Here is a 23,876-nt window from a genome sequence, read left to right on the forward strand (position 1 = left end):
TCCCATTTAGGCAGCAACATTCCTCACGGGACTAAATTAACGCAATAAAAAATATGAAGAAGCGAAGAAACATAGAAAAAGCTTGTTACAATCATTAACAACTGACACAGTTACTTGGGCTCACTAGAGACGTCCGCCAGTGCGTGTCGCGTTTTCAGCGCGTGTCGCGTTTTCAGCGCATGCGATTCTTAACACGAAAGTTCCATACATCTAATTTATTCGAGCAAGTCCAAGATTTGGCGAGACCTGACGATACATCACGAGACGTCGGCGCCAGCACGAACAATGCTAAAAAGTAAGAAATGTCCGCCAAAAGTAACGTGATACTCAAGACCATGTATGAGGTCCGGCGGAGTACCGAAAATAATATGAACATGACGGAATCAATGCCCTCACTCTGTCATGTCATCGCGACGTCACAGATCCCCGACATTTGTGACGTAGTGGCGTCTTCACATGACATCGTCGTGTGGTCAAAAGCGGGAGCGACCTGGAGGCTGTGCATAACCAGGTTGCGCGCAGAAAGCTTTCGGGGGTGAGGTGGGCAAATTCCATGGAGTGAGAAAAAGAAGCAGGAACACATGACTTTAACCTTCGAGTCTTCTTAGGCGAGTGCATGAGGACTTTGCGAGTTTTTTTCTGTTGCCTTAGCCTGTTTCGACGCGACCACGAATTATCGATAGGTCGTGTATTGAGGTTAGTCTTGCACCCACCTTAATGTATGGCCAGTGAAGCTGAAATCGCAGTACCGCCAGGACAAAGTTCCAAAATCCCACTGTAGGCCATAGTTGTGGATCTATGTGCATATACGAATATCCACTTTGAAGAACCAGGAATTCAATGAAGCACTGCCGGCCCGAGCTTCTAAACCAGAGGTCAGTCTCGGGAGCCTCCATGACTGTCAACACCTCCTCGATGAGTTTGGCTGTAATGTCACTGCATCGAGTACACACAATTAGGCTATAGGCTGTATTCGTTACAGTGACAAATTATTCGCAGTATCTCTTCTCCACTCTAAGAAAAAAGTCACAGTTTCGCCGCAAGGCCGAAGCAATGAATGCGATAGCAAGAAACTAGTTCTATATGAAGTGAGGCTCGCCAATGGATACTCTCAGTTTGAATAGCGCTCATTTTGCAAATGCGGCCGAAGCAGCGAAGGAAACTAGCGTGCTTCAAGTGTCGAGCTGGGACACTTGATAGTTCGCGCTCATCTTTTGTTTGTTCGTTTAGCGGCGTCCCATGAGCTCGAGTGGCTTTCGTACGCTCCGTAACATGAGCGCGGACATCACGGTGAAAGCGTGAAACATCCATCTTCCCCTCAGCACAAGAAAACCGCGCGAGCAGACAGCGGAAGGGCAAGGTTCTGCCTGCGCAAGTATAAGAAGAAGCGAGCGAGCTCGCCGACGACTTTTAAATGCGCCTGTCGCGCTCCTAACGCCATCTCGCTAGTAATGAAGAAACGCTTATAAGCGCAGCCGTCTCAGAGCCCGTCCAGCGGTAAAGGGCGTGTATATACGCTCGCCGTTACCTACGTGGAGGATCTGCGTTTCGTGACGTAGTGGCTAGCGCCACTCGCTGCGGAGGAAGAGGTCCCTGGTTCGATTCCGCGCTTCGGAAGCGTTTTTCTGAATTACTTTTCTTTGGGGCTTATATATATATATATATATATATATATATATATATATATATGTATATATATATATATATACATACTCATACATATACGGTGCATGACGGCGGCGACGGCAAAATCCAGCCTAGACTGTCCGTATAATTGCTATCGCAATAAAAAGAGTATGTGTTACTCTTTTCGTGAGTCCTGACATGCCATCTTTCTGACTGTCTACATGAAACAAAGTAACTCCCTTTTGTGTCTCACGACTCTCTGACGACAGTAAAATACTCTCCCAAGAGTATTCACATATATATTTAAAGAGAGCCATATAAGCGATAAGTCAGCGCTCACATGACAGTCAAATGACCTTTTTCCTCAGAGTGTTAGCAAATGTGTTACTAATATTTTTTTTCTCTCTCCGTTCTCACTGCAAAAAATTAAATATTGCTTTGGGATTATTATTTCAAGGATGCTTATGCACAAGCTTGTACTGCCGATCATATTGGACAGCTTGTGTGCGTTCGTTTTCTTTTCCAACACTCTTTTGTTCATGAAATGTGAAGCATTTCTTGGCAAACCAGATGCATCTAGACTCCTCATATCTAGCGAATGACTAAGTGTTGGAGTTTTCGTGGCTGCTTCGGTAAGTGGGCATACACCCAAACTAGAGTACCATTCCATCAATGTATGCTAGCTATGAATAACAGGTCATGAGATGAATACCATGTTGGGCACATCTTGTACGTCATAACATAAATGACAAGCTAGTATGGTAAAATGAAGGAGGATAATTTCTACGCCCCGTTTCTGTGTTTCAAATAACTTTAATGAAAACCAGGAGATAATGAACGCCAGGAAAGTATGCGGCACTTTAACTGTGCTGTTTTAGGTCCATTGTAGTAATTGTGATGTGCTTGTAAAGAAATATAGGGGACGAAAAGGCAACTTGCTGCCGGCAGAGACCGAACGTACACCCTTCGTGTTACGCTCCCGATGATCTACCACTTGAGCTAACAAACACTCTCAGATTTGCATGGGCATTAATAACCGACAAAGTAAACGAGGCAACAATCACCGCGCTAGCTCAATTAGTAGAGCATCGGGCGCGTAGTCGAGAGGTTGCAGGTTCGGTTCCTGCCGGCAGCAAGTTGTCTTTTCGCCCACTTTACTTTCTTCATAGCTATTACAATGAACTTAGAACAGCACAGTTAACAAGCCTTCTTCATACCTTCCTTGACTTTATTATCTCCTGGTTTTCATTAAGCTTCCATGATAGTTATTATCTTACCGGAATATACAAAGCACGAATTGCGTGCATGACAGACATGAACTACTGACTGCTCAAGACATGAACAGCGTCACTTGGGTGGCACGCAGCTTGTGCATGAGATACCACGGGTGACACGAGTGACATGATGCATAGGTTTTGAAAATGTTGTGGTCGTTTTTAGCGGAGCACATATCATGGTTTAACGTGGCTAATATTGGCTAGCTATTGATACCGGTTCACAGTTAGTGGTTGCAAGTGCCTGATAATATGGCTTACTTCCGGCTAAGACTGAATAATGTTCGCAAAGGCCAGCATAGCCTGGTGGTGAATGATATTAGCTACGTTTGACTACGATATGACCTTACTGTGTCCAGCAGTTCAAATCACCAGCTGCACACAGTAAGGGCCTTTTCTGGGCCGGAGGGGATGCCTGTCATGTAGAACATCTATTGTAATGATTGCATGCTCTCGTTAAGCCCTTGCGAGGACAGTCAACCGCACGCAGACGCACATATTTCTCACTTGCTCGGACAAGGACACATCAGCCCTAGGCTTCCACTAGTACACTACACTGTCACCATTCTGATGGAAGCCTTTCCATCATCATGGTCGATGATGGTCATAGACGATCGGTTAATGTTCAAGAGGCTGCCTGTCAGCTGATGTTACGTAATGCTTTCTAGGGCAGGCTTAACAGGGTAAATTTGGCTAACTCAAAGTAGCTGCTAGGCAGTCGTGAATAATGTTAATCATCATAGTAAAAATTAGCGCAAGTTGCACAAACTCGCGAAAGGTTGGGTCAGAGCATAGCTGCTGTACACTTTGCTGGTCCTGGCTTGTCTATTACTTTACCCTGTCATCTCTCTCCTTCCCGCTCTTGCTATAGTGTCAAGTGGTCGCAACATGACGAAGGCAGCAGTGCGAAGGCGTATTCGAGACGAGACTCTTTATTTGTGCGAGCGTGTGTCCGGGAAAGGAAAACTCAAACTAAACTACAGCAATACACGCTGCACACTGAGAGCGCCGAACACAGCGTCGGTCTTGGATCTGCGGTTTACGCGCGTCGGCATTTATACATGCGACATCGAAAGGTTCGAGTCTTATCGCTGGTGGCAGCGAAAGCTCCAGAATAAACTCAACTGCGCGTGTTTACGCACTCAAGCATATCAGAAGATGCTAACATAATCTGGAAGGTTCACAGACATTCGTGCGCGGTTCGCGAAAGGCAGTGGTTACTACGTGTAACAAACTGGTTACATAGAAACAGAAAAAGGAGCTTGCGTGGGAATAGTATACTATAGGTTGCTATGCTTGCATTCCTTTTTTGTACCGCATTTGTGTCTGTATCTTTCTGTATCTTTCTCTCTATGTCTATTTCTTTCTATGTCTATTTTTCTCTCTTCACTTTCTTTCTCTTTTCTCTTTCTTTATCTCCCTCTCTCTGTGCTCGTTCGCCTCTCCTCGTCAAACTCACACCTGTCCTCCTCTCTCCTACTTCTCTTTCCCTCGCTCTCCCTAACCATACCATACGAGGCTATAGCCACGATAGTATACCATATATTGTTTACCATATATGGTATGCTCTGTAGCGTGTCTGGATAGCCGAATGATTACGACTCTCGCCTGAGAATCGTGCGGACGCGGATTCAAATCTCGAGTCGTCAAAAAACAATTTAAAACGAATGCTTTACTGGCCTAGTCGAGCGAGTTTTGCCGTGTATCTCCGTTTGGCCTTGAAGCGATGAACGAATGCCGCGTGACTAGCCGCGTCCGCCGCCGCTGCTCCGACCGCTGCTATGATTACAAACGGTGCCTCACCGGCCGCGTATACGTGATTAACCACGTGACTCGCCGCTCTCTCTGCCACGTCGTGTCAGCAGGCGAGTGCTTGAGTCAGTCGTTGTGCCATGGTGGCTCAATGGAAGGAGGGAGCGAGCATGCTGATCCATCAGTGCCGAACTCGTCTGTGCGGTCCCAGTGGCGAAAGTGCCAAAATTCGTCGGACCACCCTGCTGATGTCGCTCGGCTTGCTAATGGGTAAAGCAGAAAATAAGTACCAGCGCGCAAAGTGGTAGGCTGAAACAAGTGATGAACGGGAACATCGGTGAGCTAAACGTCGGGAGAACGATGCAGAAAGACAACAGGGATGAGCTTTAGGGGCGGCAATGAACACCTCTTGTTCGACTTCGGCGACGGCTCGACAAAGTGACGAAATGACGGCGCTCAGTGCTCGCAGTACAGCATGTTCGACTAGCCATATCGTTCGGTTGGCAAACCGTGCTTCGGCTGCGAGGGTAAACGACCATAACCAAGAGTAACAGGCTTTCACTTGCATAACTGGAACTAGCCGTGTTAAGCCGCAGCCATTTTCTCGCCAAGGAGTTCTCTCATACTCAATCTTCTTTTATCAATTGTTCTCTGTTTCTCCCTTTCTTTTTCTCTCTATCTCTGTACACGTTCTCTCTCCCATCAGAGCATCTCACGCCGGAGAAATCAGCGCGCGTGTTCTGGTACTGAAGCAAAACAGGAGGAAGTGTAAGATTATAAAAAGGAGGGCGAAGAGAGCGCGTGTACCGACATGGTGATGGTGATTTTGTATCTACGACACACGGCAAACCTCGGACATATGAGCTTTACCGTAATACCACAAAGAGTAATTGCTGGAGCATTACGCTCCAAAATCTACATATTGTTGTGAAGCACGCCGTAGTGTAGCGCTCCAGCAAACCTCGACGTTAGCAGCTCTTCTGTCATAACAACAAGAGTAAGTGCAAGGAAATTACGCGCTACAATCTGCGTATGATTGTAAAGCACGTCGTAGTGGAGGGCTCCAAATAATTTTGACCACCAGAGGTTGATTAACGTTCACTGATATCGCACAGTGCACATACTGTCCAGGATTTCTCCTCTATCGAAGTGCGGTTGTAATGGTGATTATTTATTGCATAGAGTTCGTTAAATAGTGGCCTGTCGGTTAGTGCTGGCTAGTGCGTGCTACTTAGGCTAGCGCTGGTTAGTGGTGGCTAACTGTGGCCTACCCTTGGAGAGTGTTGGCTGATTACCCCTGGGTGTTGACTAGGGCTGCCTAGTATTAATTTAGACTGGGAAATGTTGGTTAAAGTGTCAGCTTGGTTTTTCCCTATTGCTGAGTTGTCTTGGCTAGAGTCATGTGGCGATATCCGTTTGCTCTTGTGAGATCGTAACAAATATTAGGTGCTCACCACTTTCTCTTCCGCTCAAAATGTGGCTTTGAAAGACGGCGCACGAATGCGCCAACAAACGGTTCTCGTGATATACATGCGAGCTCGCCGGAGTGCGCATGTCTGTTTGATCTGCCGTCGCTGCTGAACGAAAGTGGCAACGTATACTACCTTTGGGCGTCACAGTGTTGCCAACAGACATGGGATGTGAAGGAGCAGTTATAGATAGCAACTTGCTGAATGCTTCGCGAAATACCATTTAGTTACAGGAATGAGGCCAATTTGAAGTCACGTGCAAGCATTTGAACTCGTAAGGCCACGCACTTCTGTGTTGCAAGCCATATTGAGCGCGAATGCACAAGCTTGCAATTTAAAATGCGGAGCACTTTAGGGAACTGAGCTGTCGTGTGCTGTCGCATGCTGTCGCCGCTTGGCGTAACGCCGGCAAAACCACGTATATAAATAGAAAAAAGAGGAAGCAAGCGAGGGCAAAATAGGGAGAAAAATAGAAATATATAGAAATAGAGAGAAAATAAACGACAGAAAAAATTCGAGAAGAGAAAAAGAACGAAAAAGGGGAGGAAACAAAGAGAAAACTGAAGAGAAAGAAAGAAGGCTGCCCAGCTGCAAACTTCTTTCAAGGTTGGCACCACTTGTGCGAAGCCGCTTTAATTTTTTAATAACATCGAATGAGCGTCGACCACTGCAGTCTTTAACACCGGCGAGAAGCAACGAGATCAGCCATAAGAAAATAAGCGTCACACCGCCTTTCGGAACACATGATCATCGAGATAAGGCTAATAGCTCGTATGCATCTCTATTAGCAAACATCGTAGCAGATGGCCTTCGCGCATGAGTGTATTTTGTGCGCTTGCGCATTGTGTGAGAATGATATTTACTTCTCCCGTATATTAGGCGCTAACATGTCCATGGGGTCAACGCTCGCATGACATTATTAAAATATTTCAAGGATTTAATTAGTGATTGAACGGTTTTTATGACATATTACACCTTCTACAAAGCGTTACTAAAGAAAGCATGCTAACTCACTCGGATCTGATGACTCCCGTCTTCACAGCGTGTGCCATATGCAGTGTCACGTTCTTCAGGTCATATCTGGTGCTGTAAGCCGTACATAACCGACATTCGTGTTTCCTGAAACGTGAAACTATTTGTGGATCCTCTGTTTATATTGACTGTTTCCACACAAAACCCAGCAAAGGTTACTACGACCGAATAAACAAACGCTGACTGTAGAACGATACATTTCGAGTAGTATTATACGGTGAAACAAATGTCCAGGACGAAGGTGTAAGAGCTCAGTTCTTATCGCATTGTTCTGATAGCGAAGAATTCAGAGATTCTGCCGGTAAATAGTGAACTTTTTAGTCAGCGAACATGGGTCCAGTAAAACAAAAGATTCAATGTAAGACAATAGCGTTAGATTGATTACTGTTCACCAGCCGCCTTACCCCCGTATTCTAGAACGTACCTTCACTCAACGCTTCACGTTGACCTGAGAAAATCGATGGGAGCACCATCTCTAGGCGGAACAAGTAATCACACATCAGAGATAATGTGCAGCAACTCTTGAGAAACGCGACGTCAATTTAGGTCGAGTCGCGGCGCTTTGCTCAACTCTGCCAATTGAAGGAAAGAGATCGAGACGAGACCTGTTTGTTAATACGGGGGTTAGTTCGGCAGGATAAAGTGCCGCACTGCTAAGCTCGAGGCCACCCATTCATTTGTAGCCACCAACGGCGGCACTACGTTGGAGGGAAGGCCCAAGTGGTCAAAATTATTCCATAGACTCTCACTACGGTGAGCCGCATGTTTACATCTTGGCCTCGACACGTAAAACTCTAGAAATTGTAATTATAGAATAGCCACCCGTAGTCACATATTTGATTCTTGGGCGAAACACGTTTCCTTTTGTGCAAGGGTCATTCAGCATCCCAGCTGTGACGCTTGAATTCGCATGTCCTGAAATGCATACGCTTGTAAGCGTTATGTGGGTATTTTGATGAGAATCCCTCATAGCATTTGAGGAGCTTCCAATGCATGAAGGCGTGGTTTGCTCCTAGAGATATTTCGACCAACAGTTTACTCAGTTCAACTCGATTTCGGTGACAAATAGGAGTGAGTACTTCATTAAACATTAGCTAAGCTGTAATATTGGAAAAAGTTTTTTCCCACCTTACCTGTTGCTGTTTGAAGTGGCAATTTCAGCTTGAGCCATGCTTGTCTGCAGGTCTTCAGGAAGCAGGTCAACATCGCCTACGTTGCTGATAGAGATGCCCATTCGCTTTATTGAGTCGCTACAAAAAAAAAACAATAAAAAACAGCAACAAAAGCCATAATAAATAAAAAAGTTATCAACATCCTTTTTCTAAAATATTTCATCATCAAATGTCCCGCTTCAGGGATAGACTGTGACTAGACACTTTTACTTTACGTCATGGAATTCACGCGATATTTTCCACCTGCACGTCAGGCTTTCTTTATTTTATGTCATATTTCAGCGCTCTATATTGCGTCGAAGCATCGATATTGACTGGAAAGTATTTGTCATTCTAGCAATAAAGTAATATTATAGCAATGACACGAACAATCGGTCAGCATTATTCTGGCCAAAATGCTCAGAACCCGTCGTTTACTAACAAGTAGTGCCCCACGTTTATATAACCAAACTGCTCTCCCAAACACAGCACTTGATACGTAAGTTTGCCAGGGAGACATGGTTTCGGACCAACGATACATCACTTTGACCCAAACAGTGGAAAGTTATAAGACGATTTCGTCGCCGAAAAGAGAGATGAAAAAGAAGATCACTTCAGTGACCGTCTCTACGAGGATAATCAAGTTCAATAGCCTTTTGGACAATTTGGAGAAAACAATTCATGCGATGCCGCTGTATCGAGTAAACTACGCACGTATCTTTCTCTACTCATAATGGTACCGAGTTTTGTTTTCGCTGCCCTTTACGCGTGTACTATACTCGTTCACTTTGCTACGTAATCCTTCTCCATTCCCAGGATTTGGGGACATCTGTGTGTGGCGCCATCTCTCGGCGGTGACGACGGCCTCCTGCCCTAACTGAATGGGAGATATGCGAAAAAAAATCATATCTCTTGAAAAAAGCAAGCTATCAAAAACGACTCGGGGTTCTATACAGTAGAGAGCTACTGGAACATTTTGGTAAAATTGCAGTATCACACTACAAAGCCTGTGGCTTCCCAGGGCAATTGAACACCGCCCATTAGAAATACATGGGGCCCCATTGTAAAATTGTAAACACTTTGGTAAGCCACGCGGTTAGTAGCGCCACACTGTAATTTTAACAGAATGCTCAAGTAAGTCTCTGCTGTATAGAACCGGGAGTCGTTTTTGATATCTGTATTTTTTCGTCAGATACGATTTTTTTCGCCTATTTCCCATTCAGTTACGGCAGGCCACCGCAGTCCCCGACGACAGATGGCGCTACGTGCATATGTCCCCAAATCCTGGTCATGTATAGCTGTTAACATTTCTAAAATAGGATATATTCCTCTTTTAAAATAAGATGGTAGTGGTCGCGTCCTCCATGGAGAGTTAGGCACGGTCGTGAAACATCTGCTTTCACCTTCGTTAGGCGTTAGGATATCCTCTGCGGGAGTCATTACTGCAACCTTCGGGCAATGAAAATTCATTTCCTTTAATATTCAGTGGCGTGTAAACAGCGGACCTGACTTTGCTACCACTAATGAATGAGAGCGCAGTGTCGAAGTTGTGCGCGCTTGAAAAGTGATCCGTACGCGCTTAGTAACTTTGTAGTATGAGTGGTTTCAGCACATGAAGGTGTTTCATCTTGTACATACTTTGTACATATGTCGTATCATGTATCTGTCTTGCCCCTTCCCTAGTGTGGGGTAACAAGCCGTATATTTATTTTACGGGTATCCTGCTTTTCTCTCTTACTCCCTCCACTGATGCATGCGAATGTGGACCCTGAGCAGTCCTCCAGCAGCGCCCCGGTCATACCACTCGCACGATGTCCGCCGGTTCAAAGGAAGTATGCAGTTGGCGAAAGGGAAGCACTTGTATGAATTTGAGGATGCGAAAAATGACAAACATAACTTTGGTGACGCAGCTTCACTCTCCGGATAGGTGATCAGGCGCTCGTTTCATAACTGTCTTCACGGGGATCAGCTCAACGCCCACTCAAAAACTGCCGGTTTGTGAGCAAGTCTATTCGGTCATACTTTTGCTGGAGAGTATCATAAACTATTGTCAAACAGAGTAGCCGATGCTCCTTTGCAGTTGTCCGTCCATATGGCAGATGTTGAGCTGACTTTTGAGGAAGAAATTGTTTGCATGGGCCAACCAAGTTGCCTCACGAAACAGCAGTTTGAACAAGCGGTTATTGCTGACGCCACTCTTCAGAAGGTGAAAGCGTACACAAAGGGGTCTCTGCCCTGACACAGGAGCTTGCTTGATGGTCCGCAACTATAGTTCAGAGCTCAGGAGCCATTGTAAGGGGTGGGGGAATCATTGCAGCGCGCGGAGAGGCGGCTGGTTCCTTCATCTCTCGTGACTCAACTGGTAGCAACAGCGCATGAAACCGGTCAGGGTAACGGACGCACCAAAGCCCGACTTAGCGCACAGTTTTGGTGACCCCGCATGGACCGTCACGTGACAGAAGCAGTCCACAAGTGTAGCATCTGCCAACAAGCAGATAAATCGGCAATGACGTCGCCTGTGCCTCGGCAACCTGCGGAGCTACCGGAGCTATCTTGGCAAAAAGTGGTGATGGATCTTGTTGGTACCCGGGAAAGGCCGCCTCCAGAGTGCAGGTTTGTTCTGATGCTCGTGCACTGCATCTCAATATGTCGAAAATTGAAGTTTTTCAGGCAAACGTCTACAGGAACCGCGACCGAGTCTCTCTCTGTTCAGCATATTTGCAAGGGAAGGACATCCTGAAGAGATAGTCTGCGATAATGGACCCCTGTGCACCACAACAGTATTTGTACTTCATACGAGACCGACCGTTGCATATCTCGCATTCATCTGTTATTACCCGCAGGCAGTGGACAGATCGAGCGGTTCAATCGCACGTTCGAGACGTACCTCCAACTGACCCGTTTGGAACAGCGTTCGCTGCGAACTGCTGTACGGCATTATGCCGCCGTACACCGGCGTGCGCCACACCCCGCAACAGACGTGGTCCGGGTAGTAATGCTTCATAGAAGGCTGCCAAGAACAAAGCTTGAAGTTCTCGGCTTATTGCCTGAGTTGTTCGCGAAGACACAACACCTGAACCTGGCCACGACGCGGCAGCGTGTCAATCGCAGTTAACAGTAAGCAAAGCCTACACCGAGAGGAGGCGAGCGGCAAGGCAGACAGCGGTGGCGGTAGGAGATATGGTGCGGTTGAAGAAATCATCGGTTTCATTCAAAGGCGACATTTCTTTATCCCAGCCAGGGAAGGTCATCGGGCAACCTGGGCCAGCATTCTTCTTTCCCGATGATGGCAGAACATGGAACCAGGCAAGGCTGTGAAAAGTGCCTGATGGGCGCACAGACCCCATTGGCCTTTAGCAACATTCCCCATGGCGTGACTCACCAGTTCGTCACGATCCCTTTGATGCTACATTTCTACCTGGAACATGGTAGCAAGCGTCTGCCGAAGCAAGTGTTCCAGCAGCGCAACCGGTGCCTAGTGCAGGGTGCCATCCCGCTTCGCCAACGAGGGCAGCCGCAGGACAGTTTCTTGCAGCACAAACGGTGCCACGCCCTCCCGTGAACACTACATATAAACCAGTGGTGTCTTGCCCACCTAGCTGTTCTATTCATCCACACCGAGAGAGACGGCCACCGGCTGATATGAATACGAACTCTGATTGTGTACAGATATTTGCTTAGTTTTCGTGTGCCTATTTTCTGATAAGTTCTGACGTATTTTTGGTATGTATACATATTTCGGGGTTCATATATTGATGTAAAATCCTGGCGGTGTGTTTCCTTTGCACGCCATGGATAAACAAAGCGCGACTAACATATACTAACGTACTAGCACGCTAAACGGAAATGGGTAAGAGAAACATGTATCCTGCACATAGTGACTTGAGGTTTTGGTTTCAATGTTTAAGTTGGCGACACTCTTTTTGTGTTTGCATAGACTTGTGCAAGGTCAATTAAAAATAGAGCAGTACGCAACATTCTACCGGTGTGTGCGAGTCACGTCACAACTTTGTTACAAAAGGGCTCTTCTTTCTGATACCCATAAGGCAACACGGCGTATTTGCCGCTAGTTTCGTTTCTCGCGCCCAAGACAAAATGACGGATGGCGCTTGCAGTGTTGTCAAAAGATATAAATATGTAATGAATTATTCGCATTGCTCTTTGTGGTCTTTTTACTGTTTTTAGCGTTTCTTCGAAGAAAGCTGCTCGTGTCTGATACCAGTTGCGTGGCTATACTTAGCACTTTTTAAATATCAAACTAGACACCGAATGCCCCAGCACTTTGTTACAGGTAAAATTTTAAGAAAACATCAGAACGAATACAACGATAAAATTCTGCGAATTGTTAGCAAGAAGCAGAAGTGGTTCAATTACAGCTTACTGATGGTTGCATTGCACGTTCAAGCGAACCTGCTGCCTCATTTTAGACAGATTTCACTTCTGAGATTCGAATTTTCAACACCAAAACTTTGTTTCGCCATATTTTGAACCTCCTCGGGTTCTTGACGTTGCACCTAAATGTTTTTGTTTTTATTTTCCACCCATCTGAATCAGGCCGCCGCGGCCAAGCATACGAGAACAAAACTACGTACTCGATTTTAGCAGTGCAATGCATTTGCACCTGAGCTACCTTGATAGGATCAGGAGCAGAAGAACATAACCATGGAGTCACGACTGTGGTTTACATGCTGCTGCTCAGTGAGCAGGATTGCTTTAGCAAGTATAAAAGAAGACCAGATAACGAAGAAAGCGCAGCTAACTTGCACCTCCAATCCCACAGACAAATATTTGCAATGCTTACAGGTTTCGCAGAGCTCTCTTGAAAAAGTTGACCACCCCAGATAAAACGGCGCCAAACTCCTCAGCGTCGCGGAGGAAGTTGCGAGTGCTAATGAAGTAGCCCGTGAAGTCCTTGACTCCCAAAGCCACCATAAATTGACACATCTGCGTCCGCAGAAATCCAAGAAAAAAAAAGAAGAAAGTAAATACGGGAACGCGTAGATATGTAGCTATTTTTTAAAAGCGCGTCGCGTTTTCGGGATAAAGCTGAAAGCCGCTTCACCGAGCAAGAAGCAGGTTCAGAAGAAGCGGGAGAGCCGCCGGGCCCTTAACCAGTTTAAGAGGAGACTTCTTTTCGTCAAGGTCATCAGGTAACTTCTGCAGTAGTGACGTAGAAGCAATCAGCAGCATTTATTTTTTATTTATTTCGTCATACCCTCTGGGCCAAAGGCAATATGGAGGAGGGTGAAACATCATTTTCTTTACGCATTCGATGTTCGCTAGTGTGTGACGAAGCAAGTGATGATGCAGAATGGGGCATAGCGCTAACACACACGGACGAGGAAGATACAACAGGACAAGCGCCAACTTTCAACGGATCGTTTGTTTTCGAAAGCAACAGTATAAATATATCCGTACGCAAAAGTACTACTCATCGCACATGAAAACCTGCAGCGTCAGGAAAGGCCAATTCATTAGCAGTCAGCGCCACCGACGGGCAGCTGACACAGCTATCACCGGCCCTCGCGATCATGGCGGCTTCCACAATCTCTCTGGTAGTCTTACCGGCATTCCTGTATACCACTGTGTACTCTTTAAACAACGCTTCACATCCACAATCATTACAATGCACAGACACGTGTCCATCACGATAACGGCCCAACTTCTGCTTATGTTCCCTTAGCCTATCATTCAGGCATCTCCCTGACCGCCCAAGGCAGATCTTGCCGAAAGAAAGCGGGAACCGATACACTACAATATTTACACATGGAACAAATGACTACTGATGTTTCTTCACACATTCTGCACGTCTCTTGGCTAATGGGTCTGTGGCCTTGCAAATGCTCATTAGTTTCTGTGGGGCAGAAAAAATCACATCTACCTTAACCTTCTGGCCAATTTTCTTTAGGGCGTGTGACACCTTGTGGATATACGGCACGACAACCTTTTTCATTCCTTGAGAACTGTTTACACAAGTACCGATCTGTCTATTTAACTTTTTTAGCCCACTTTCTGCTACTGACAAAAGTACATGGCCGGGGTAACCTGCCATTAAAAAGCACTCCTTCTGCTTAACAAGATTACTAAATATCTTATGGGGGCATGATTTGCAAAGCGCGTTGTCAAAACAAAGATTGGCAATTGCTCGCTTCACCAACTTAGAATGGCATGATTGATATGGAAGCAGCATCTTGTTGTCGGGAGGGTGATAATCGCAACACATGAAGTTCAAACAGAAAAATTCTTAGGTCTAAAAACTGAATGGCATTCTTCACGGGTAGCTCATGTGTTATCACAAGAATGCCAAGATGATAGGCGGAAAGGTTAACTACATCACTAACGTGTTTAGTGGAGTCAAACAAAACAAAGTAGTCGTCTACGTATCTGAACACTATGGTGATCTTCACCGCTGACATGCATGCTTCGATCCATCTGTCATAATGGGCCAAGAGAATATCACTTAAAACGGGCGCCAAACATGACCCAATACAAACCCCTTCTTTTTGAAGATAGACCTGTCCATCATATTCAACATAGGTTGACCTTAAATAAAACGTAAGAAGTTCTAAGAACCTGCTTGCTTACGTGCCCGTATTTGTTTGAAACGTGATCACTCCAAAAATGGTTAATACAATCTTCAACACACGGCAACAGCGGTTTGTGAGGCATGGAGTAATATAAATCTGTAACGTCAATGGAGCAGGCTGAAATACCTTTGTCAGTGCTCGTTCTTAGGAACTGTACCACATCATTCGAGCTTTTAGCAACGAACGGATCATCAATGCGCAACATGCGGAGTGCATCCAGAAAAAACCCGCTCAGTTCCTCCTGCCATGTGCCTATCTCCGAAACTATCCCCCTAAAAAGTCATCCCTGTTTATGAGTTTTCACGGAGAGCATTACCTTCAAATGAAGGTCATCACTTTTGAGTGATCAGAGCATATCTTTTTCTCTTCCGCTTTCACTTTTTTCAACGACACATTAACGCATCTCTTCTTTACAGTGTTCGCTGCTTCATGGGCTTTTGTTCCAAACTCACCTTCTGTAAGGACAACAAATACACCATCTTTATCCGCTGGCAGAACGCACAGGAAATTGTCGTACAGAAACTGCTGCAGTCGACGAACTGGCTGGTTGTTCGATGCAGGCCTCTTTCGGGACACCACGCTGACACATTCTTTAACGAGACTGTCCTCATCATTGTTCGGCGCTGCTCTAGCTACACGTCTGGCGATGGAAATCAGCTCGGGGGCCGACTTATTAGGTTCGGGGGCGAACTTGGGGCCAAGGCTTAGCGTATTCTTGACGTAGTCAGGAAGGCAAGAAGGTTAAGGCAGATGTCGAGAAGGTTAAAGTAGAAATTGGCGAGAAGGATAAGGTATATGTGCTTTTTTCTGCCCCACAGAAACCAATGAGCATTTGCAAGGCCACAGACTCTTTAGCCAAAAGACGTGCGAAATGTGTGAAGAAACATCAGTACCCATTTGTTCGATGTGTAAATAATGTAGTGTATCGGTTCCCGCATTCTTGCGGCAAGGTGTTCTTTGGGCAGTCGGGGAGATGCCTCAATGATAGGCTAAGGGAACATAAGCAGACGTTTGGCCGTTATCGTGATGGACACGTGTCTGTGTATTATAATGATTGTGGGTGTAAAGCGTTGTTTAAAGGGATACTGAAGTAGTTTTACAATTCGGTAAAACTTTGTTGTTAACAAGGACCAACATTATTGTCAACGATGGCGTAATTTTTTTCGCTGTTGTGGCAGCAGGAGCTTTAAAATACGCGAAAGAAAAGTTCGTCTTGCTCCACCCAAGCAAGCGCGCCAAAAGTGTGGGAGCGGTAATGAACTAACCGGAACTACGTCATAGTCGGTAGTTTTGGCCACGATGGTAGAGTAAAGGCTCATTCACACCGAAGGCGGGGCGGCGAAAGCGGCAAAGCGGTGAGGCGGAAAGCGGGAAAACCTCCTCTCCAGGCGGCGAAAGCGGGGCGGAAAACGAGGCGGCAGGTCCGATCGCTCTCGGACCAATTTTTTGCCGCTCGCCGCTAGTCGCCGCTTTGCCGCAGCCAATCAGAACGCGCTGCGGCGGTGGCTCGGCGGTGGTGCGGGTGTCTCTTTGGGAGAAGCCGTGCCACGTGATAGCGACACGTGCGCTAAAGCGCGAGAGGCCCCGCCTCCTCGGCCGCGCGAGCAGCCAAGAAAGCCATGCGGTCTGAACAGGTATGCGCGCTCGCCGCCTCGCCGCCTTGAAAAGCCCGCTCGGCCGCTTTGCCGCCCCGCCTTCGGTGTGAATGTACCTTAACAGGTCGCCCGACGCGCCGCTCCGCCAATGCGCCGCGCGTGTCATGGAGGACCTCGAGTTGCCGCCGCTTTTCCGCAAGGTGGCAGCAGGGTTACTCTGGGCCGATATCTCCGCTCCAGCGCATTTGAAAGCATGTGGCCAGCGTGCGTCGCGAGCATTTAAACTGCAATTTACATCTTTAACTTTTGAGAAAGAGATCCGCGGTGTATTTATTACACCAGAGAGGCCTTGAGCAACACTGAAGAGTTGCCGTCGCTTAGAACGGACGCGCCACTAATGAAAGCAGTGCAACGCAACCAGCGTTGCAGCGGCCTCTCTTCCTTTCTGCTTGGTCATCTTCGATAAATGCGGAGGCGTCCGTGGGTGCAAGCGTCCGAAGAGCAAGAGCGTTCCTATGTGACGCAACCAGCGTCGCAAAGTCGCAATCAGCCTTCGTGTCATGATCATGGCCAGATCACTGTGGTGGTGATTAGGTGATCCCACGGCTTGAGATCCGCTCTGATGCGTCGCGTTTGTTGCGCTCAGTCCAACCAACGCGCGCGACCACATCGGTGTTTCCGCTCACTTTGTAAGCTGGAAGCACGGCTGAATCCACGGTGGCTCGATCTGTGCCGCTGATACGGCGGCCACCATGGGACGAAAATGCTTCGCTCCAAATTGCAAAGCTGGCTACAAAACGTGCAAAAAAAAGCTGTGTCTTTTCTCCGCGCCGAAAGACGAAAAGCGACTGCAGTTGTGGAGAAATGCAATTCCATGGAAAGACCGCCAGCTACAGTCCTCCGACATACATATGATAACGTGAAAACCAAATGCTTTTCTTTTTACTCTGTACACTCGCCGGTAGGAATTTTTACGCTTTCTAAAAAAAAACTACGCACACGTCTCTTGCAATCGGTACCCTGTGACAGTCATATCGGGATTACCCACGTCGATCAAAAAATTTTAAGCTTCATAAAGCTTGGCGCTCTTACTTTTGCGGTCGAAGCTGGCAGACAGGCACTACAACCTAGTAAAAGCACAAACAACCGTTTAAAGCCACAAAATTAGCTAGAGATACCGGTTTTTACAGTACAGCGAGAGCTTGCGGTGCGCGTCTTACGGCCCAAAAACTCGTCGCGAACCTAGCGGCGGCAGTACGGCGACGCGCTCGTGGCGCTCGATGGGCCACCTCTTTTATTCTACCACCGTGGTTTTGGCGGAGCCGTGGCCTCCGTGACTACTCTGCGCGCCTTGGTGGAACTGATCGCGAAGGCCATGCTTTTACAGAGCTGATGGCGCCGATGACGTGGCACACCGAAGTTGACGTCACCGCCTTCGCTCAGCAGTTCAAGAAGCCCTGCAGCTGCAGCCGCTGTTTTTTTGCCAAGAAATGCCATTTGCGTTCCCTTCTGTGAACTCTTACATTGGTTTTCGAATTCAGCAAGGATCAAACTATTATTACACATTCCAAAGTCATTTTTTAAGTGCTTCAGCTTCCCTTTAAAGAGTGCACAGTGGTGTACAGGAATGCCGATAAGACTACCAGAGAGATTGTGGGAGCCGCCAGGATCGCGAGGGCCGGTGATAGCTGTGTCAGCTGCCCGTCGGCGGCGCTCGCTACTAATGAATTGGCCTTTCTTGACGCTGCAGGTTTTGATGTGCGATGAATAGTACTTTTGCGTATGGATCCATTTATACTGTTGCTTTCGAAAACAAACGATCGGTTGAAGGTTAGCGCTTGTCCTGTTGTCTTTTCCTGGTCCATGTGTGTTAGCGCTATGCCCCATTCTGAAGCATATAACCAACTAGCCCAAAAAGCTACGTTGACAAGTGATGATCCATGATGAGGGCCACAGATCCGGGAAGGCGGTTCCACTCTAGAGATGTTTTGGGCATAAATCAATACCTACATGTTTTGGTTAGACATGACATAACAACAACTTTATTAAAATGATCAATTCTAGTCGATGCGTAAGAAGGGTAGAAAATAAGCGTGTCACGAATACTTTAAATGTGATGATAAATTTTGTGAAATACACACAGGCGTAAACGCTTACGACGAGAAGCAAGATACGGCAGTTCGAGTGAGTTCTCCACAGCAGTGACGCTAGCGCGACGGCAAAGGTTGGGAAGAATGAAGCGCGCAGAATTATTTCGCATTAATTCAAGATCATTTATTAGATTAGCTGAACTCAGATCCCATAACCCGGCGGCATATTCCAGCTTGCTACGAATTAGTATTTCAGGCGATACGTGCGAGGGGAGAAGTTGCGGCGAATATGGCCTAGCATGCGATTTGCATTATTAATAATGGATCAGATGTGGAGCGACCAGCTTATACAAGTGGTCATGTGTACGCCTAGATAACGGCAAGAGGAGACTGGCTCGGGTGGAGTGTTGTTAAACAAGTAGATGCAGAAGAAGACATTCGGGAAACGCGCACAGCCTTACATTTGGTAGTATTTATTTCCATTTGCCAAGTGGTGCATCAGTTAAAGATGGAGTCAATGTCATTTGGAACGGTAGTGACGTCGTTTAAGCTGTTAATTTCGCGGAAAGCAATACAGTCAACTGCAAACAGTTTTATGTTAGAAGAAACGCATAGAGGTAAGTTATTAACGTAAATTACAAACAAAAGGGGACCAAAGAGAGTACAATGCGGTACTCCAGAGTGAACGGCGCGAGATTAAGAATTACGCCCATTAGTGGTTAAAACTGCGTGTGGTTAAATAGATAAAGTTGTATCCATATAATGATGTTGTAATCAAGGTTTAGTTGTTTGAGCCTTATAAGCAATAATTTATGGCTTACATTATCGAAGGCCTTAGAAAAGTGAAGACAGGTACGATCATGTTTGTGACCGACAATCTAAAGTGACGTGAAGCTGATAAAATGATGGATGTCAGCTCTGTTTCGCAAGATAGCTTTTTGAGGAATCCATGTTGCGCATCTGGAAAGAGTTAATATGTTTCTAAACATATGGCAATGTTAGTGTAAATAATGTACTCTAAGATTTTGCAAGGAATACTGGTTAATATGGGACGGCAGTTCGGGGGTGAATTTTTACTACCTGACTTTTGTACCGGAAACACCATCCCGACCAGCCAGTCATGCGGGAAGTCACCGTCATCGACGGATTGCTGAAAATACTTTGCAAGGAACAATGAAGAAGTGGCACTGGTACTATTTAAAAACTTAGGACCAATTGAGTCGGAGCCCGGGTTCGAAGATTTTTAGAGATTCATTAGGCTTCGAAATACCGGAGGGTGAAATATTGACAGGATTCACGGTTGAGTAGTTGTAACCGGGTTGATAAGCAGGTGTCACGTCAGTAGATTGGGTGAAGTTGCTGCAGAAAAGGTTTTTTATATTTCGACACAATCAGAATTTGCAATAGGTCTGCCGTTATTATCGACCAGATGAAACATGTTGTTACGGTTAGGATTATTGACGCGCCAACACTTTCGTGGGTTGTCGGTTAACATGGATGGCAAAATATGTTGCTGAAAGTTAGCTGTTGTTTATTTGAGGGCAGTTACATAGGCGATATTTGCTGCTTCTTAGTTATTCCACCGAGTGCTGGATGACGACTGATTCCCTATGAAGGTATGGTTCCTTACTGAAGACATTGAATTCCGGAGCCTATTCCAGGCACCATTTTTAACATGGTTGCACGATGTCTGCCCGAAATAAACGTATTACAAGCATAAAAAATATTAAAAAACAAAAATAAATTAAAGAGGACTTCAAAATAGGAAACAGCAGAAAGAGAATGTCATATGACAGATACGATAAAAGTGATGCACTCTGCAATTGTCTCAGACAACTACAGAATGCTTCTATTTCCTTTCTTACTCACTGTGAATTGCGCTTTAGTGCTAAGGTAGCCTTGGAGCTTCTTATTTAGCTGAAGATGGCAATGTGCTCAAGCCAATATGGAAATTATTTAAGTTGTTTATTTATTTACGCAAAGCAGAGACTAACAAAAAGTGCGCGTGGAAACGACGCTTTTTACCGTGCCAAGGCCCCGTTTATTACGCACTGCTTTGAGAATTGGAGTCCCATCTCAATAGCTCGTTTCTAAAATTCTACATTTCGTACCAACACCAGGTGGGTAAATATAAACTACTTGCAGCATAAACTTTTCTTCCCATTCCATTAACGCCTGATTAATCAGTAAATTGGATTCCTAATATTGTAATGTTTGAAACATTGGGCTGAAGAATCGTGTGCCTCTCAGTACACAAAATTTTTTTGAGAACTTAACCACGTAATCTTGGTGTTTTGCTGCGTAAGAGGAACTCCGCAATGACGTGTTTCTGACATGGAAGTACGGTATCGCCAAGTTATACTTACACCTGCAAATACTGTAGGTTTCGTGGAAGACTCCAAATCATGCGCTTTTATGTCAGCCAGTAGATTTACAGGCATAGTTTCTAGCGTAAATGAAAAGATAAATACTCAAAAAGAAAAGATAGGAACCAGAAAGGTCGTGTGCTAATTTGGCGCTAGACCTTTCTGCTTCCCACTCATTTCTTGAGTCTGTTTCTTTGTCTGCGCTAACAGGTGTCCCTTCGACGCCAACCATCTCCCCAGCAACAAGTATTAGTAGATTTCTTGCCTGCGCTATCTTTTCACACATGATAACGTAAACGGATTGCAGTCCAATTCCATGTCGTTTGGCGTAGCGGCGATTGCCGTCACAAACGACGGCAACATGACGTGGAACAGCTCCGTGGTGCAGAATCCAAAGAAATAGTGTCTCGTGCCATGCGAAGCGGAGATTCCATGTCGGCTTGTCGATATCTACAATAGACGGATAATAACCGCTGATATGTATTCAACGATAAACTTTTAGGAATACTCACTATGTAATACAAGACAAATTTGCACGGCTCAGCGTTGCACACACACAACCATTTTAATGCGAAGCTTCCATTCCACGCCAAAGTTCTTGAACAACAATCATGCCTTGTTTCTAAATCACCACCTAATTAAAACATAGCTACGTCGAACATTTTAGACTATCCCGAAGTATTGACTACCGACAGTCCTTATTGATGAACCATTGACTACCAACTTTGAATTATTGACTAACAACCAGGGCTGGGCAGTATCGCGATAAAAGATTTTTGCGATTGTATCTTAGATATACTTTTAGTATATGTATTTCCGTATCGAGGGACATTTGATAAATGTATTTGTATCTCACTAGTGAACTACTTTGGCGATGTATTGGGTGTCCGCGATACTGCACAGGACACGTGTATATGGTTACCTTTTCTTGTCGGCAGTGAGCTGATATGCATCCAAATTGGGCAAAGAAGACTTTTGTGCCAAGCGACCGGTCTGCCACACAGGTACAGCGGCAAAGTTTTCCCCCACAGACGTAATGACCCACGCGAGAGTGCAAGAATTTCGGTACAGTCACAGCGGTAGCAGAGTGCTAGCGATTCTCTTTGCGGGAGTAAACGCTTGTCGCATATTTCGCTCTCTTTTCAGCAGTGCTGCGTACTCTCTGCTGCACAGCGTAGGCACACTCTCTCGACAGAGGTCGGGTACTCTGGCTGAACAAGAGTAAACAAGCTCCCTAGCAAGAATAAAGCCGCGCTTCCGAAAATGAGTACATACACTCTCTGCAGGAGTTACGCTACTTACTCACAGAGGTTTACAATTCTAGTTGGGATAGAGTGTATCGACCCATATACAAGAGTATAATCACTCTTGCTGCTCGTTGTAACGTAAAAACAAGTCATATTTTCACCTTAACGGCAAAGCAATGAATGCGATAGCGACAAATTGGAACGTTACACGAAGAACAGAAAGCAGGTCTAAATTTCCACTGTGTCGCTCAAGCACAAATTACACACGAAAAGAGCACACAGAGGATGAGCGTGCACTACAAAGTGTCGCCGCTGAACACCTGAAGCGGGCTACTCAAAAATAAAGGACGCACGAAACGAATGCACAGGTATACACAGGACGAGGGCAAACTAACATCTTCATGTTTGAACAGCGCGCTTCTTTCGCAAACGCAGCCGCTTCAGCGAGCGAGGTGACCTTCGTACGCTTTGTATTCAGCGCGGACAGCGCGGTGACAGCACAAGGCATACAAACCAACCCCTTCACGTAATAAGCGCACGCGCAGGCGACCCCGCCATATGGGGCAAAGTGCACCTGGCGAAGCAGGAGACGCACGCGCATCGCAACGAGCGGGACGACGAACTTTAGGGTGCCTCCTCGCGCCCTTCGTGCCATCTCGTTGATGACCACGAAAGCACGCGTGGTGTGTATAAATAGCTCGCAGATGGCACGCCGGGGGCGTACTGTTTATGACCGAGCCTTCTAACACCGTGCACTGCGAGGTGAGGGGTCAGTCGCTCGAAACCGTGCTACGGAAAGTATTCGGTATTAACTTGGAAATACCAAAGGGCTTTAGATGTATATTCATACATATACATATACGGGACATGACGGTAACGCTGACGGCAACAGCCGAGAGTGTTCATGTAATTATTACCGCAGTAAAAAAAGAAAGATGGCATGCGTTTTCTACAATCCAACAGTGAACATAATAAATGAGAATGTCTGAAGCTTACATCACGTACACAGGACAGACCTCCGCACACGCATTGCGGTCCTACACAACACAGCAACACTGAACACATACCCCTTGTGCTACGGACAACCATACACATGGTAACCGGCATATATACCCATGTTGTATTGCCCCATTCCAGTGGCGAAGGCGCAACACCTATGTTCTGCGTATTTGCGCAGCAAATATACGCCGAGCACTTATAAGATCTGGTAACCAATAGGAACACTGTAGGCACAACACACATTTTAGTATAAAACTACATGATATACAACGTCGTTTTCATTAGTCAATTTCAATTATCAGCTGGGAGATTGTCATATCGGCTCAGTGCAGTACAGCCCCGTATGCGCAGGTCTGATAGTTGTACTACGTCATTACAAATACAGTTGAGACAATCTTTTAGGAGGGCTGGCCGAGGAATTAACTACAACGTCACAATCCGGCGTCCGAGCCGACGATACGGTGCCGCGGCACATACGCCGGAAAAACAACGCCACTTCACAGAACCGCAACGCAAACGCATCTCTGGCAATTCTGGCAGTTTTGATTACCTCGGCTATACCTTGATGTAATAGTGACAAGCTTTCGACATCAAAAATGCGCCAACGTTAACCTTTGCGAGCCACCTGCGGGAGACCGGTCCTACCAAATATGACCAGTACGACTTCTAGCGAATGCAGGCCAAGCCA

This window comes from Rhipicephalus sanguineus, chromosome 8 (assembly GCF_013339695.2).
Source record: "Rhipicephalus sanguineus isolate Rsan-2018 chromosome 8, BIME_Rsan_1.4, whole genome shotgun sequence".
NCBI lineage: Eukaryota > Metazoa > Arthropoda > Arachnida > Ixodida > Ixodidae > Rhipicephalus > Rhipicephalus sanguineus.